Source organism: Ambystoma mexicanum, chromosome 8, assembly GCF_040938575.1.
Source record: "Ambystoma mexicanum isolate Mex_15411 chromosome 8, UKY_AmexF1_1, whole genome shotgun sequence".
Taxonomy (NCBI): domain Eukaryota; kingdom Metazoa; phylum Chordata; class Amphibia; order Caudata; family Ambystomatidae; genus Ambystoma; species Ambystoma mexicanum.
The window spans coordinates 1,594,496,487-1,594,514,899 of NC_090929.1; positions in this window are offsets into that span (position 1 = coordinate 1,594,496,487).

The following is an 18,413-nucleotide window of genomic DNA, read 5'->3' on the forward strand; positions in this document are numbered from 1 at the left end:
TCCTTTGGGGATGCGGATTCTGTAGGCGACAGGTGAAATCTTGTCTACAATTTCAAAGGGACCGCGCCAGGAGGGGAGACATTTTCTCTCCTTAGTCTGGTTCCTCTGAAAATTGTACAAGTAGACCCTGTCTCCTAATTGGTATTTCTTTTGGTTGTTTTTAAATCATATTGAGTTTTCATCCCCTCCGTCGATTTCTCCAGATTCTGCTGAGCATATGCAAAAGAATGCTGAAGGTGTTTTCTTAGATTCTCAACATATTCATGTGTTGTGGAGGCGTTTATCAGTGTCTGCTCTTGTGTTCTATAGAGCAGATGCTGAGGTAGCACCATTTTTCGTCCAGTCATTAGCTCAAATGGAGACATTTTGGTCGCAAAAGATGGTGTAGATCTCATGGCCATCAGGACAAGCGGTAACCGGATGTCCCAACTTGGCCCAGAATCTGCCACAAACTTTTTTAGAATGCTCACAATGGTTTTATTGTACCTCTCAACTCTCCCATTAGAGGATGGTGGTAGGCAATATGAAGTTTCCTTTTTACCCCAAGTATCTCCCACATCTTAGTCAGCACTTCGCTGGTGAAGTGACTTCCTCGGTCTGACTCAATCGTTTGGGGAAGGCCAAAACGCGAGAAGATATGGTTGATCATCAGGGCAGCTGCTGTTTCTGCCTTACAATTTGGGGTCGGGAGACATTCCACCCATTTGGTAACCAAGCATGTTACTGTTAACATTTTCTTGTTCCCACCTAGAGAAGCGAATCACGGGCCCGATGAAATCTACTTGTAAATCTGACCAATGCAGTGTCATCCCCCTCTTCTGGAGGGGAGCTTAGTGTGTGAGTGAACTTGGCTGAAATTGTGCACACACAAGACACCCCTTCAAATATTGGTCGAGGTCCTGCTCCATGTGTGGCCAGTATGCAACCTTCCACAAGATTTCCAGAGTAGTATGAAACCCCCAATGACTGGCTGTGGCTGTGTTATGGGTGTGACTTAGCATCAGGATCTTCTTACCAACAAACCGTCTTGGATTCAGAAAATGTTGGGACACTTCAACACCCTGAGGTCCTCTTTCCCAACGTAATCAGTTTCCATCAGAGGAAAGTTTACAGTGTCCTCAATGTGTTGGTAAATTTCCCAATAATCGGATGTCCTTTTTGTGCCGTGATTAAATCAGCATCTGGGGGTCTCCTTAGTCCACTGGGCAGTTGAGAGTACATTGTGAGCATTTGTCTGGGACCTGGTGACAGCAGTGACCAGGATTTCCCCCAACAGGGACTCAATCTCAACGAGATCCCCTTGGATGGCTCCGGTTTTGGCCAACTGATCCGTCAGGTCATTTCCAGTTTTGTCTGGCCCCTCTATTCTAGAATGACCCTAAATCTTTTTCCAATAGATGGTCATCCCATTAGAGGTGACAAGATCATCAATATTTTGTATGAGCTTGCCATGTTTAAGCGGTTTATTATTAGCACACAGCATGCCTCTGGTTCTCCAATGGATCAGGTGCTCCACGAACCCGTTCTGGACATAGTCTGAATCAGTGATTATGACCAGTTTGTGGAGTCGGTGTCGCACTGCCGTGAGGATGGCTTGGTGAACTGCCATCCACTCCGCCACTTAACTACTGCGGGGACCAATTCTGTACCCAGAGGAGGGTTCCAGAGCATCATTCACCCAGGCAGTCCCAACACCGGCCACCGGATCCTTTTTCCTGTTGTTGTGAACATGATAGGAGCACCCGTCAACAGAAACTGTGGGCATCCCCTCGCACCTGTCTTCTTCATAGACTTTGTGCAGGGAATTCAGGTACGCCTCCATGTTGCCCTGGATTTTAAGACTTTCGGCCTCAAGACAGTTTTCTCTGGCACAATCATGCAAGTCAGCCAGAACTTGCGCGAGGGGACTCCACTTGTTTTGGCCGTATCTGACCTCCACAGGAGAGCCTTGCATTGACAGAATCCCGGAAGTCATTCTGGAATTACTCACATTTCCGGCCCGGATACTGTCACTTTGGAGGTATTGCAAAGGCTGGTGTGGAGTCTCCACAATGATGTGTTCCCCCTGGATGAACGGGCGGTAATTTTTCAATGCCCAAACCATTGCCAGGAGTGCCTTCTCACATCATTGAATTTTTCCTCCACAGAGGATAAAGTCTTGCTTGCATAGGAGATGACTTTATTGACCTTGTCATGCTTTTGATATAATACTGCTGTCAAGCATGTATTCGAGAACCCTGTCTCCAAGAAGAACTCCTTGTTTTTGACAGGGTAAGCTAGACAAGGCGCTTGGAAGAGACTTCTTTTAAGTTGTGTTACTGCCTTGTTCTGGACCCCATTCCCACTTGACCCCCCAAATTTGTAAACGTGTATTCTCAGTAATATGAAATAAGCAAGCTGAGACTAAAAGTAAATGTTTTTCTTCTGTTTCTTAAACAACTTTTATTTGAATTAACTTTCTTCTCTTTTAGGAAAAAGGATACGTTTTCAACTTGGACAAGCTTTTCTATCGGTGACAGCTTCCTGCAGCGGACTGGGTTCTTTCAGGTAAGTCTCTAAGATTAGGAATGTTCCATTCTCATTCCTTCAGGTCTTACTTATAGATTCTGACAGTTCATTTCATATCAAATGCCTTGACTCTTCTTGTTAACATTTCCAGCTCTTTGAATTATACAGTCTTTGTTGCTATCAACAACTTCCGGTGCTTTATCTTTTAGCCACAATATATAATAGTTTAATTTCCTTCTCTTCCCCTTTCTTGGAATCAAGTTCTTTCATATATTGTTAAATGCTCTTTCAATGAGGGACAAAAAAAAAAAAACAGTCTCTTTCGTTTTTACTTTCCATTTCACACTTACACGTGTGTTTGTGCTTAAACTTCTCTCCCTCTGTCTCACTCTGACTCACACGTGCCTTGGTTCATTTACTGATGACCCTTGAGAATGGCTTACATTGTTTTTTTTCCTTAGGACTCTAATCACCTCTTAAATGCTGTATGCACATTGAAACTTCCGCCTTCCAGCCGAACTCTCTTCCACGCCTCGGCAGCGCCCCGTAAGCTCTGCCCCTCAGCTGACTGCTGAATGAAGCTCGGCAGTGTCGTGTTTACCCTGCTGCTCCGAGTGTGTTCCGCCCCTTCAGCTGTGTTGTTTTGGTAACACTTGGCGGCTCTGTCACTCGTCTACTCTTCTCGGAACAGTGAGTTCCTTAGCTCCATGTTACGTTCCCCTCTCTGCCTTCGTTATAACGAACTTCAGTTTGTTGGCTCCATAAGTGACTTCACGTACTTGATTCGGAAAGGGGATCGTTGCTCACACTCCTTCCCCCTCTTTTCTGCTACAACGTCTCGGTCCCCCTCTCACCTCGTCACACTGTGTTCGGCGCGAAGGGCTCAGTTCATCTGGCCGCACACAGCGATTAACGATCGCTCCGCAACATCAGCAACCTTTTCCTTAGCATAAGCGCAACGGCGCAACTTCTATTACTTAAAGTTTAAACAAAACGGTCTTTCTTGTTTTTCCTCTGGAGCCTTTTAGTACACCCAGCTGTAACCGTCGTTTTCTTCCTCCAGTACCTCTGTTTCCTACCAACCGGTCAAAACAAGAAAAAAAGGACAATACTTGAATCCCTAACAATGATTGGCTATGAGCACTGTCAATTACTGACTCCATCTGACAGATATACTTAACCCCTTGTTGCCCTGTTTTTCCCGGCATTGCCAGAGCCAGCGCCTGATTGCAGATCTCCTGTGCACTTCACAGTGGATTTATCACACACCCCCTCTTCTAGGCCCTTACACTCGGGAAGGGTGGTGTTGCGAGAAAGAAAGTCGGCCTGTGCCAATAGTTTCCCAGGAAGATGAACTGTTTTGAAAGTGAAAGGTTGGAGTGCAAGAAACTATCTAAGGACTCTGGGATTCGTATCCTTGTTACGTGCTAGCCACACCAGGGGAGCATGGTCGGTTACCAAAGTGAACTCTCGACCTAATAGGTAATATCGCAATGCCTCTATAGCCCACTTTACGGCCAGGTATACCTTTTTAATTGTGGCGTAATGCATCTCGTGGGGCAGTAATTTCTTACTTATAAATACAACCGGTCTTTCCGCCTCCCCTTGATTTTGAAACAGTACTGCTCCAAGGCCTGGCCACCGATGCATCCGTATGTAAAAAAAAATGGCGCAGAGATATCAGGACAATGCAGGATCGCTTTCCCCGAAAGAGCATTTTTCAGGTTGTTAAAAGCTCTCTCTGTTTCCGGCGTACGCCATTCTTTTTTTGGTGGTGCCGAGGTCTTCAAAAGATTAGTCAGAGGGGTAGCCAATGTGGAGAAATGAGGTGTGAATCTCCTATAATAGCCTATAAAGCCCAGGAAAGCCCTTACTTGCCTGGAATTCATGGGAAACTGTTTTTATTAGCCTCTAATTGTTCCTCTTGGGGTTTAATGATGCCTTATCCGACAAACTAGCCCAAATACTTTGTATGGAACTTAGCTATGAAGGACTTCTTAGGATTTACATGAAGTCCTGAGTTATGTAATAGCCGTAGTACAGTTTCTAGATGTTCAAGGTGATCACTCCAGGATTGACTAAAAACAATAATATCATCAAGATATGCTCCGACATAACCTTCATGCCCTCTAATAATTGAGTTCATCAGTCTCTAAAACGTTGCAGGTGATCCATCTAATCCAAAAGGTAAAACTGTAAATTTAAATAAACTAGAGGGAGTGGCAAAGGCGGTTTTTTCTTTATCCTTAGGATGTAGAGGTATCTGCCAGTACCCTTTCGTTAGATCTATGGTCGTCAAAAACTTGGCCTTCCCAAGTTTATCAAGTAAATCCTCGATCCTAGGCATAGGATAGGCGTCGAATTTTGAGATCTCATACAGCTTCCTGAAATCTAAGCAAAAACGAGTTGTACCATCTGCTTTGGGCACCAAAACTATGGGTGATGACCACTCACTACTGGAGGGTTCTATCACTCCTAATTCCAACATCTCTTGGATTTCTTTATTGATTGAGTCTAACTTTGCCTCCAGTATTCTATAAGGTCTGACCCGGACTACCTCCCCAGGCTGGGTCTCAATGTGATGGTAGGCTAATTTTGTCCTTCCTGGCAAACTGGAAAAGGTCTCTGAATATTTACTGTTAAGTTTTAAGAGTTCCATCTTCTGTTTCTCGGACAATTTCTCATTTAGGCCTCAATTCCAAAATGTCCTTTTAACTGTGGGAATTACTCCATGGGTATCTCCTTAGTGTTAATCATTGCTACAGCAATCACTGGTTCAGACCATTTTTTAAGCAGATTTACATAATACGTTTGTGTCGGTATTCTTCGACTATTTTGTCTCACTTTATAAGTCAAGGGCCCCAGGACTTCTTCGATCACATACGGCCCCCTCCAAGTAGCCAACATCTTATTTTCAGAAGTTGGTAATAATACCAACACTTTGTCCCCTTTCTGGAAAGTTCTCAACTGAGAATTCCGGTTGTAATAATACTCGTGCTTGATTTGATTTTTCAATAGATTCTCTCGTGCAATCTTCTGCAAGTTCTCCATTCTTTCTTTAAGTTGATAGGCATATTCTGTCAATAAAATCTCCTGACCTGGGTTTTCTTCCCAACTCTGCTTTAAAATGTCGAGTAAAGTTCTCACTGGCCTCCCAAACATCAGTTCAAACGGGGAGAACCCTGTTGAAGATTGGGGTGTGTTGCGGAGTGTGAACAGTATCCATGGCAGAATCCGGTCCCAACTCCTTTCCCCAGGTTCCATTGATTTACGCAACATTTGCTTAATTGTCTGATTATATCTCTCATCGAGACCATCGGTCTGTGGGTGATATACAGCCGTTTTCAAATGCTTTATCTTTAGAATCCCACAAACTTGCTCCATGACGGCTGACATAAAATTAGTCCCAAGATCTGTGACGATTTCTTTTGGTATCCCTACTTGACTGATAAAGGGTATCAATACGTCCAAATGTTTTGAGCACTGGTAGACTTAAGAGGGAACGCCTCTGGATACAGGATGTATTTATGTCCTCCAGATGATGGCTCTAAGGGCCCAATAATATCCAACCCAACTCTACTAAAAGGCTCCAAAATGATTGGCATGGGTTGGAGTGGAGCTTTTTTTTACATTTGCTCGATTTTTATTCTTACACTCAGGGCAAGCCTGACAAAATCGGGTTACTTGAGCATATAGTCCGGGCCAGTAAAACCTCCCCAAGATTTTCTGTATAGTTTTTTCTGTTCCCAAATGTCCTTCACCCAATTGTAAATGAGCTACTTCCATAACAGCTTGGTAGTATTTACTAGGGACTAGTAACTGTTTAGTGGTAACTCCATTTACATCCTTAATGATCCGATAGTATAGCCCATTCTCTTTAATGAAGCAGTGACCTCTTCCTGATATATCATCCCGAACACTTTACCTAGTATTGGCCAATAATGGATCTAAATCTTGGGCCATGCGAAAACTATCGCCACCTTCATCAATTTTCCAATCAACCACTATCGGAAAAACATTTCTTTCCCCCAGTCCTTCTTCAATCTTCTTATAGTGGCTCCGGTTTTCTTTTCTTTAGTAAGGGTTATAGGAATTTCATGGTGAGAAAAAGGGGCATTCTGTAACCAACTTTTCTCAACTTTCTTCACTATCTTGGCAAAGTTCGGTACATCGGACCCAATCAGGAGTGGTTCTGGCAATACCGGCATTACAGCGGCCCTGACCTCCATTTGCTCTCCATCCACCTTTACATTTATTTCTTTGGTCGGGTAAGATCTCACATCCCCATGTACACAGCGAATTGGAATCTTTTTATTCGAAAGCTTCTCATAACCTACCAGTTCAGTACTTACTACGGTTTGTAAGCTGCCGGTATCCACCATGGCTCTCGTTGGCTTCCCATCGACCTCAGCCTCGCAGGTATAGGTATAGGGAGATCTTGTCACCATTGCTGGTTCGGACGATTCTCCTCTTTGTGAACCTCTATGTTCCCCACATCCATAGGTGCTGACTTGGCTCTTTTAGGGCACATTCTCGCCAGGTGCCCCCATTCTCCGCACTCGAAGCACTGTATTCCTTTGGGAAGCACAATTGGTGCTCGAATCCCAGCTGGACTCTCACTACTGGGTCGTATTCTAGTGGGTTTCCAATCTGTTTTCCTGAGCATTGAGTTAGGCCACCTTGAAGTGCCTCGGCTCTTGGTGGAGGAGTTATTTAGGTTTGTAGATGGTTTGGTACTTGTCAAATAATTCATTGAACGACCCTGCCCGGCTTTTTGATAAGCTGAGGCAATGTTGACAGCCTCCACAAGACTGGGCCGATGATGTTGACGGACCCAGCATTGCATATGGATGGGTAGGGCTTCAATGAACTGTTCCATAACAATTTTCTCGGTCACTTCTTGAACTGTGGTGTTCTTTGTCTGCAACCACTTATCCCCAAGTTCTTTGATCCTATAAAAGAGATGTCGGGGTGTCTCTTCCGTCTGTAACTTGATCTCCCGGAACTTTAGCCTATGGGCCTCTTCATCATGACCCAAACGTTCTAGAACTACTCTCTTCATATCCATATAAGTCGTCTCTCTCGTTGGATTAGCTGCCTGGTAGGCACTATGCATTTCGCCTGTCATGAGCGGCGCAATATAATGGCACCAGCTTTAATTAGGCCATTGTGCATTCCTCGCCACCCTTTCGAAGTTTACTAAAAAATGCACGGGATCCTCTCCAGTAGAGTATTTTTGAAGTACTGAAGCGGGTACCTGGGCATGTCTGCGGACAGCGGTAGCCTCCAATAACTGGGCTTGTTGGACTTGAATTGCTTCCTGAAACATTGGTCTATCAGCTTGCGCTTGCTGATTCTGTAATTGCAAGGCTTGTTGGAGAAGCTGCTGTCCTTCACTCAGTGTTTTAATGAGTTCTTCCATGGCGTACTTTTGGGATCCCACTTCTGACACCAAAATTTGTAAACGTGTATTCTCAGTATTATGAAATAAGCACGCTGAGACTAAAAGTAAATGTTTTTTTCTGTTTCTGAAACAACTTTTATTTGAATTAACTTTCTTCTCTTTTCTCTTTTAGGAAAAAGGATACTTTTTCAACTTGGACGAGCTTTTCTATCGGTGACAGCTTCCTGCAGCGGACTGGGTTCCTTCAGGTAAGTCTCTAAGATTAGGAATGTTCCATTCTCATTCCTTCAGGTCTTTCTTATAGATTCTGACAGTTCATTTCATTTCAAATGCCTTGACTCTTCTTGTTAATGTTCTTCAACATTTCCAGCTCTTTGAATTATACAGTCTTTGTTGCTATCAACAACTTCCGGTGCTTTATCTTTCAGCCACAATATATAATAGTTTAATTTCCTTCTCTTTCCCCTTTTTTGGAATCAAGTTCTTTCATATATTGTTAAAACCTCTTTCAATGAGGGACAAAAAAAAAACAGTCTCTTCCGTTTTAACGTTCCATTTCACACTTACACGTGTGTTCGTGCTTAAACTTCTCTCCCTCTGTCTCACTCTGACTCACACGTGCCTTGGTTCATTTACTGATGGACCTTGAGAATGGCTTACAGTGTTTCTTTTCCTTAGGACTCTAATCACCTCTTAAACGCTGTATGCACATTGAAACTTCCGCCTTCCAGCCGAACTCTCTTCCACGGCTCAGCAGCGCCTCGTAAACTCCGCCCCTCAGCTGACTGCTGAATGAAGCTCGGCAGCGTCGTGTTTAGCCTGCTGCTCCGAGTGTGTTCTGCCCCTTCAGCTGTGTTGTTTTGGGAACACTCAGCGGCTGTGTCACTCGTTTACTCTTCTCGGAACAGCGAGCGGAACAGCGAGTTCCTCAGCTCCATGTTACTTTCCCCTCCCTGCCTTCGTTATAACGGACTTTGGTTCATTGGCTCCATAAGTGACTTCACGTACTTGATTCGGAAAGGGGATCGTTTCTCACACTCCTTCCCCCTCTTCTCTGCTACAACGTCTCAGTCCCCCTCTCACCTCGTCACACTGTGTTCGGCGCGAAGGGCTCAGTTCATCTGGCCACACACAGCGATTAACGATCGCTCCGCAACATCAGCAACCTTTTCCTTAGCATAAGCGCAACGGCGCAACTTCTATTACTTAAAGTTTAAACAAAACGGTCTTTCTTGTTTTTCCTTCGAAGCTTTTTAGTACGCCCAGCTGTAACTGTCGTTTTCTTCCTCCAGTTCCTCTGTTTCCTAGCAACCGGTCAAAAGAAGAAAAAAAGGACAATACTTGAATCCCTACCAATGATTGGCTATGAGCACTGTCAATTACTCCCTCCAGCTGACAGATATACTTAACCCCTTGTTGCCCTGTTTTTCCCGACATTGCCAGAGCCAGTGCCTGATTGCAGATCTCCTGTGCACTTCACAGTGGATTTGTCACACCCTCCCCTTCAACAGATGGACCACAGGTCTTGTGACCTTTGCGTAATCCTCAATGAACTTTCTACTGTAATTAGTCAGTCAAAGGAGGCTTCTTAGCTCCTGCAGAGTTGTGGGGTCTTTCAGTTTTAGTAGTACTTCCACTTTCTTCGCCTGGGGACAGAGACCCTCAGGGATTATTTCACGTCGCAAATTGACAAGGGTCCTGCACCACTGTGCCTTCTGGAAGGACAGTTTTGCTCCGCCAACCCTCAACTGGGTCAAAACATAGCAGAATTCCGCTATATGTCCCTCCACAGTTGAACTTTTAATCAAGACATCATCCACATAGGCCAGGTTACCCCTTTTACCCAAGTCGGGCATGGCCCTGTGTAGGAAGATGCCAAATTAATTGCCGGAGTTTATGTATCCGAAGGAAGTCCGGGTCCATGTGTAATGCTGCCCCCTGAAGGTAAAGGTCAGCTTGTACTGGTCCTCCCTACTTACGAGCACGGTCCAGTATCCATTCGTCAGGTCAATAGCAGTGTAAACCTTTGACCCCTCGTCAATGTAGGGAAGAGGCCATCGGGACATGTGGACCCATTTCTTCAGCTCCCTAATGTCTGTGCAAAGTATCCATTGGCCATTTGGTTTTAAAATACCCAGCACCGGATTACTAAAGGTGCTGTGGACTGGACAAATTATTCCACTGGACTCTAGGTTTTTGATAGTTTCTGTCAGGGACTCCATAGAGGCGAGAGGCAAGCGATATTGCTTCACAAACACAGGACTCATTCCAGGGTCAGTGGGAATTGAGGTATTATGTATCTCGGTGTGACCACAGTCATACATGTCCACAGCAAAGATATCTTGAAAATCTAAGAACAACTGTTAACTTTGCTTTTGTTCCTCAGTTTCACAGGCATCAGCAAGGTAGACCGGCTCTTCAACCATCTGCCTGAAGCCTGGAAAAACTTTGGGTTTCACAATCTCAGCGGCCTCCTCCAGTTGTGTGGAGAGGTCTCTGGTTAGGGTGTTGACCTGGACAGAGAGTTTCAAGGAGGAGAGGCCGTCATTGTGGACCCGGAAGATCACCTCATCCTTCCTGATGTCACAGGTCACCTCTTCCCCACCCCGTAAGGGCAGGAAGAGTACACCAGGAAATTCCCCCCTTGCTGGGTGGCAGTATGTCATCATCATTGTCATTTTCATAGCAGTCATTGGGGATTGGTCCTAGGAGTTAATTTCTGTTACAAACTTGATGGTCGTGCAGAGTATGGGCAACCCCTCTGTCCCCAAGTATCACACTGACAGCACCAGAAATACTGTCTGTGCGATCTTTGAAGCCACAGGTGGAAGTCCGCAAGCCTGGACGTGGGACACAGCCGGAAGAACCCCTTGAACGCTGCAAGGCAAGGTGCAATGGTGGTTAGAATGCAGGACAAGGTAAAGTATATGGAATGCCAAATACAAGAACACAATGTACCTGTGAGGATATGAAGGTGGTTCTGAAAGAGGCCGAGGAGGCGTTGACCTTGAGACGGCTGTTGGCCAGGCAGTGGGCAAGGTGAACACCTAGTGCAGGACCGTAATCCCAAATTGGTACGTGATTCGTGGAGGAAAACCAAACAGTCCGAGGTCAAAACATTCGATCCAGGTAGATAAAGGGTTAAGCAGAGCAGTCCGTTGGGCGAAGCGTAGCAGTCAAACCGGTAATCCAAAGTACAAAAACAGTTAAGGGACAAGCGTAGCAATCCGTGAAGCAAACCGTGGTCAGGCGATGGGTAAGATCCTTGGAACGAAGAAATGGGCGACACGTGATCCAGACGAAGAACAGATGTGAAGCAACGCTTTCTGTTTCCAGGCGTCCTTTATCCATCCGGCAGAAGTCACGTGATGCATGTACTGAACAAAAGCGTTGCGTCGTTGCTAGGAGACAGGGAATCACGGGATCCGCGGCGCGCAGTGACGCGCGGTTCTCCGCAAACGGCGCAAGCCGATGCGATGATGTGGTAACAACCTCCAGTTCAGCTGCCACAGACGTGAAGGGCGGTAAACGCCAGTCCTAACATTCTGTGACCGAGAGTGAGGGGTACGTGTGCCAGATTTAGTATGTCGGGTAGCAGGGCGAATGGGAGTTGTGTGCGGGGAGGGGCGTGACCTAGATCGTGTGGTCGGCGTGACAGAGTCCCCCCTCAAAGGCCCACGACCCCGTGGGCAAGCCGGGCAGTCCCTATGAAAACGCGCAACAAGCCGCGGAGCCCGGACATCCCGGGAAGAAACCCAAGAGCGGTCCTCGGGACCATACCCCAGCCAGTCCACCAGATATTGGAGGCGACCCCTGTGGAAACGGGAACCCAGTATCGCACTGACTTCATATACGTCCGGAGAGGACACAGAGACAGAAGCGGGCGGAGCAAGGACACGAGTAGGAGCAAGGTAGGGCTTGAGGAGGGAAGTGTGGAATACAGGGTGGATACGCCAAGCAGGAGGAACAGAGAGGCGGAAAGCCACAGGATTCAGGACCCCGGCGACCCTGTAGGGACCCACAAAACGAGGTAGCAGCTTCCGACAACCAGGTATCCGTAAGTGTCGAGTCGACAGCCACACCCGGTCGCCCACATGATATTCCGGCGCCACGGTTCTCCTCCGATCCGCCTTAGCCTTCATCACCGTCTGGGCTTCACGGAGGTGAACCAGTGTTTGTGCATGAACCCCGGTCAGATCGCGCACACAGGCATTGGCAGCCGGAGTGGTAGAGGAGAAATCAGGGTGGGCAGGGTACGCGGATGCTGACCATACATATAGTAGAAAGGGGAGAAACCAGTGGCTGAATGTCGGGAGTTGTTGTAAGCGAATTCAGCGAGGTGGAGCAGATTGAACCAGGAGTCTTGGTACTGGAGGGTCAGACAGCGCAGGTATTGTTCCAGGGCCTGATTCACCCTCTCGGTCTGCCCATCGCTTTCTGGGTGATAGGCCGAGGAGAAGCGAGCATCAATACCCAGGAGCTTGGTAAGGGCACGCCAGAAACAGGACGTGAATTGGGTCCCACGATCTGATATAATGACTTGTGGCAGACCGAAAAGGCAGAATACCGACCTAAAGAACAGGCGGGCCAGGGTTGGAGCTGAGGGGATGCCCGTACAGGGAACAAAACGGGCCATCTTGGTGTAGGAATCAACAATTACCGATATGGTGTCGTAGCCCTGTCTGCGGGGTAGGTCCGTGATGAGATCCATGGAGATGGTGTGCCAAGGCCTGGGGGGAATGGGCAATGGTAGGAGCAACCCCAGGGGTCGTCCTCTGCGTGTTTTGCACTGGGCACAGACCGAACAGGTGTTTACGTAGTGTTCTACGTCTTTCCTCATGGATGGCCACCAGCACCAACGTTGTAGCAATTCCAGGGTGCGTTGTTGCCCAGGGTGGCCGTTTATAGCAGCATCATGTGACCAGGCAAGCGCCTGGTTACGTACATCACATGTAGGGAGAAACAATTTGCCTTGAATGAACGGCAACCCCTCTTGGAGGGCTATGTCCCATTCGGAGAGCATATGAGGATGTTTGGAAACCCATTGTCTGATGGCGATGAGCATGGGTGGGGATGGTGTGCACAAACATATTACATGGCCCTTCCCTAACAGCGTGTCCGGAAATAGTGACAGTGATTCCCCACCAGGAGAACGGGAAAGAGCATCAGCCTTGCCGTGGATACGACCTGGTCTGTGTTTAACATCGAAATCGTAGGCAGAAAAGAACAAATGCCAGCGCACTTGTCTGCTGTTTGTACATTTTAGGGAGGCCAGGTCTTGCAGGTTTTTGTGGTCTGTGTAAACCACTGTCTGATATCTTGCCCCCATAAGATGGTGTCGCCATGTTTGGAGGGCATCTTTAATGGCCAACAACTCTTTCTCGGTCACAGTGTAGTGTGTCTCGGCAGCCGAGAACTTCCGAGAGTGAAAGGCTACTGGATGTAAGCTACCCGTGGTTGGACAAGGCTGAGATAACACCGCCCCTAAAGCAAACGAGGAGGCGTCCGCTTCCAGAACATAGGGAAGACCAGGGTCAGGGTGTTGCAGGACAGGAGCAGAAACGAATCTGGACTTAAGCGTTTCGAAGGCTTCCTGATGTACGGGGGTCCAGGTGAACGGGACGAGAGGACTGGTCAGAGCGGTAATGACGAAACAATAGAAGAGAAGCCGGCGATGAATCTCCGGTAAAAATTAGCGAAGCCGAGAAAGGATTGGAGCTGTTTGACGTTAGCGGGAGTCGGCCACCCCGTGACAGCCCGTACCTTGGTCTGATTCATGGATAACCCTCCGGGGGAGATGTGAAAGCCTAAGAACTCCACTTCCTTTGTGTGGAACAGGCATTTCTCGGGCTTGGCGAACAAGGCGTTCGTCTTGAGGCGAGAGAGGACCTCCCTAACATGACCGACGTGTTCCTCCAAAGAGGATGAGTATATCAATATATCGTCCAGATATACCACCACGAACGTATCCAAGATATCAGAAAATACGTCGTTGATAAATCGTTGGAACGTTGCGGGGGCGTTACAAAGCCCGAAGGGCATCACAGTATATTCGAATAACCCCTGTCGGGAACAGAATGCCGTCTTCCATTCATCTCCACGCCTCATCCGGACTAGGTTGTATGCCCCCCTTAGGTCCAGTTTGGTGAATATGGACGCCTTGGTCAACCTGTCCAACAGCGTGGAGATGAGTGGGAGGGGATACCTGTTTTTCACTGTAACAGGATTCAACCTCCCGTAGTCCACACAAGGGCGAAGATCGCCCTCTTTTTTCGGCACGAAAAATATCGGGCTAGCAGCAGGGGAACAGGAGGGACGGATATGACCTAGGTGTAGTGCCCGCTGGATGTACTCCTTGAGAGCTCGTTCCTCTGACTGGGTTAATGAATAGATCCTACCCCTGGGAATGGGAGCATCTGGGACCAGATCTATCGGACAATCGTATGGTCTGTGTGGGGGTAACCCTTCTGCAGTAGCTTTGTCAAACACCATATGAAAATCGTGATAGTCAGCGGGTATGTTTGACACGACGGCCCCCACGGTATGCGTGGGCACAGGGTCGGAGACTACGTCATCGATGCGGGTGGAAGCCATGGCACTAAGGATGGTAGCAGGAGTGGAGACCGAATCTCTTTCTGTGAGACAAAAGTGCTGGCATACTTCTGACTCAAATGTGACTTGTCCCGTCCCCCAATTTATCAAGGGGTTGTGCTGTCGTAACCAGGGTATCCCTAAGATGACGCCAAACTGTGGTGTAGTGATAAGGTCAAACGACATGGTTTCCCTATGGGTACTCTGTATCGTTACTTCCAGAGGAGCAGTCTGGAATTCGATTGGGCCGGAGGATAGGGAAGTGCCATCAACCGCGTGTACGGGTTCTGGGTGTTCTTTTCTAACCAAGGGCAGATTAAGGTGATGTGCCAAGGCGATATCGATAAAACAACCAGTGGCCCCGGAATCAATCACTATCTGTACGATGTGTGCGATCTCTCTGGTGGGTTTCAGAAGGGCTTGTACTACCACCGGTCTGATGGGACCGAAGGCGGGTTCAGCGGGGGTCGTGGACAGGCTCGCCGGTGCCCCCTGTATCATGGGCGAGCCTTCTGAAAACCCGGGGTCTTGTTCTTGGGGCGTCGGGGGCATTCCCTTACGTAGTGCCCATTCAACCCGCAATAGAAACAGGCGTTCTCAGCCCTCCGACGTTCACGTTCGGATGATGTTAATGGACTTCGGATGCCCCCTATCTGCATAGGTTCAGAAGCGGTGTTAGAAGTGCTCGGGCCTGCTGGGCTAGTGAAAGATGTTTCTGCCCTCCGCTCGGATCGCCTTGCGTCAACCTGTAAAGCAAGATCCACTAGATCCGTGAAGGCCGAAGGAAGGGCAGGAATCACCGAGAGTGCATCCTTCATGGGGTTGCATAGCCCACGATAAAACACGATAGCCTTTTTCTCCTCCGGCCAGGAGGTCTCGGCGGCCAGCTGGTTGTACCGTGTGATGTACTCTATTAGTGTTTGTTTCCCTTGTGTCAAATCCAAGAGTTCCAGGTCCCTTGAGTGAGCCTTATAACGAGTGTCGAAGACTTTGGCCATTTCGGCTATGAGAAGATCAAAATCATACAAGGCGGGATGATCGTTCTCCAACATTGGATTGGCCCAGGTAGCTGCCACCCCGGACAGATGTGACAGAAGAAATGCGGCCTTGGTGACTGAATCGGGGAAAGCCAAAGGTCTGCACAAGAAGTGCAGTTTACATTGATTAATGAATGTACGGTACTTCCGGGGGTCCCCCTGGTAGCGTTCTGGAGCGGCAAGGGGGAACGGGTGTCGGGAATAACACGGGAGTGGGAGCTGGGGCCTGAACAGGTGCTAGTCGGTCTGGAGAGGTTGGGTCCCCAAACTCGGCGTCTGCGGGTAAAGGGTGTTGGGTGCTTTGTAAGGCGTCCAGACGGTGATGTATGGCTGCTGTGACGGTGGCCATGTCGGTCCTGAGGGCCGCCACTGCCTGCATCAAGGCGGTCACAGGATCCCCGGTGGAGGGATTCATACTCTGGACGACCAAAAAAAAGGCTTCACAGTCTGTTACAAACTTGATGGTCGTGCAGAGTATGGGCAACCCCTCTGTCCCCAAGTATCACACTGACAGCACCAGAAATACTGTCTGTGCGATCTTTGAAGCCACAGGTGGAAGTCCGCAAGCCTGGACGTGGGACACAGCCGGAAGAACCCCTTGAACGCTGCAAGGCAAGGTGCAATGGTGGTTAGAATGCAGGACAAGGTAAAGTATATGGAATGCCAAATACAAGAACACAATGTACCTGTGAGGATATGAAGGTGGTTCTGAAAGAGGCCGAGGAGGCGTTGACCTTGAGACGGCTGTTGGCCAGGCAGTGGGCAAGGTGAACACCTAGTGCAGGACCGTAATCCCAAATTGGTACGTGATTCGTGGAGGAAAACCAAACAGTCTGAGGTCAAAACATTCGATCCAGGTAGATAAAGGGTTAAGCAGAGCAGTCCGTTGGGCGAAGCGTAGCAGTCAAACCGGTAATCCAAAGTACAAAAACAGTTAAGGGACAAGCGTAGCAATCCGTGAAGCAAACCGTGGTCAGGCGATGGGTAAGATCCTTGGAACGAAGAAATGGGCGACACGTGATCCAGACGAAGAACAGATGTGAAGCAACGCTTTCTGTTTCCAGGCGTCCTTTATCCATCCGGCAGAAGTCACGTGATGCATGTACGGAACAAAAGCGTTGCGTCGTTGCTAGGAGACAGGGAATCACCGGATCCGCGGCGCGCAGTGACGCGCGGTTCTCCGCAAACGGCGCAAGCCGATGCGATGATGTGGTAACAACCTCCAGTTCAGCTGCCACAGACGTGAAGGGCGGTAAACGCCAGTCCTAACATTCTGTGACCGGGAGCGAGGGGTACGTGTGCCAGATTTAGTATGTCGGGTAGCAGGGCGAATGGGAGTTGTGTGCGGGGAGGGGCGTGACCTAGATCGTGTGGTCGGCGTGACAATTTCCTAGATCCATGGAAAAATGCTGGTCATCAACCGCCATTCCAATAATGGTGCCTGTGCCAAGAGTGATACTCCTGAGGTCGCTGTTATCCACCACTATTGGAATGGTGTTGTGTTCTACATTGACTAATGGTGTTGGGTTTAACCCCAACCCCTGCTGTTGGAGATGGGCATTGAGGTGTACATAGGCGTCTGGATTTTGCAGTTTCTGTACTCTTCACTTTTAAGTCAAGTGGGACTTGTCGGGTCCATCCTGGGATGGTGACCTCCTCTCCAATTTGAACTTCAACCACATCTGGCAGCAATTGAGGTGACCAAAATGCCTTTTCAGAATCATCAAAGTCCATTGGTTTGCCCCTGAGTCGGTACCAGGCCTTGTAATTTATAAGGTTAAATTAATTGCAAAACGATTGAGAATGTCACTGCCTAAATAGAATGCAGCAGGGACATCTTGCACGACCCAACAACTATGCTCTATGCTTTTGTCACCTATGGAAATTTTGAGCGTGCACCTGCTAGGCAGGAGATGTTTAGAATTGTGAGTTTCCAGGCCCATTTGCCACTTATCAATCAACTTAAATGTGGGAATGGTTGGATCATTTGGGAGGTTCCTGAACACGGCTTTGCTGATGAAGCTCTTTCCATTGTTCAAGCACACTCTGGCGAGAACAGACTCCCTCCCCTCATTTAACTGACTAGGGAGGAACAACTGTTCACTTATTTTATGAATGTCAGCTAAGCTTTGAAGTTTTCCATCACTTTTGACTATAGAATTTGGATTTTCAGATTGGGAATTGGTATAAAATGTAAACTTATTTCTTTCCAGTGTGGAATGCCACTTGAAACTGGAAGGTTGATTTCCTGGAAAGGAAAGGAGTTCCCATCACAAGTTTGTTGTCCTACAGCAATTACTGTAATGTTAGGTATTTGATTATTTTGGAAATGAAACTCCATTTGATCAGATTTTTGTGCAACCATGTGCCATTTAAACTGACATTGTTGACACTTTGTTTTAATTTTATTGGCCGGTTAGTCTGACTCCAGAGGACCTTATTTACACAGCCTATCAGGGAAGACAACCTCCAGAGGAGATCATTACCTAATAGACATGGGGTCCCCTCTGGAGTCCCAACTATGACCGGATGCTTCACCTTATGTCACCCAATTTAAATTTCCAGATCTGCAGTCCCCTCAACGGGAATCTCATTCCCCTTGAAGTTCTGGAGTTGTCCAGGGAGAGGGGTAAAAGGGATTTGGCGTCTCTCCCCCCTTCCTGAATTTAGCTGCGCAAAGGCCCTTTTTGACAGACGAGTGGCTTGGGATTCAGCGTCCACCAGTGCTGAAAATGCACATAACCCTTGCACTCGGACGGGGGTGTAGAATCTACCTTCTTTCTCCTCCAAGGGGCAAAGGTAATGGGCCTTTTGGGCAAGCTGGGCAGACAATTTCTTTATTTTAGACTCCGACACAGTGAGGTCTTGGACCG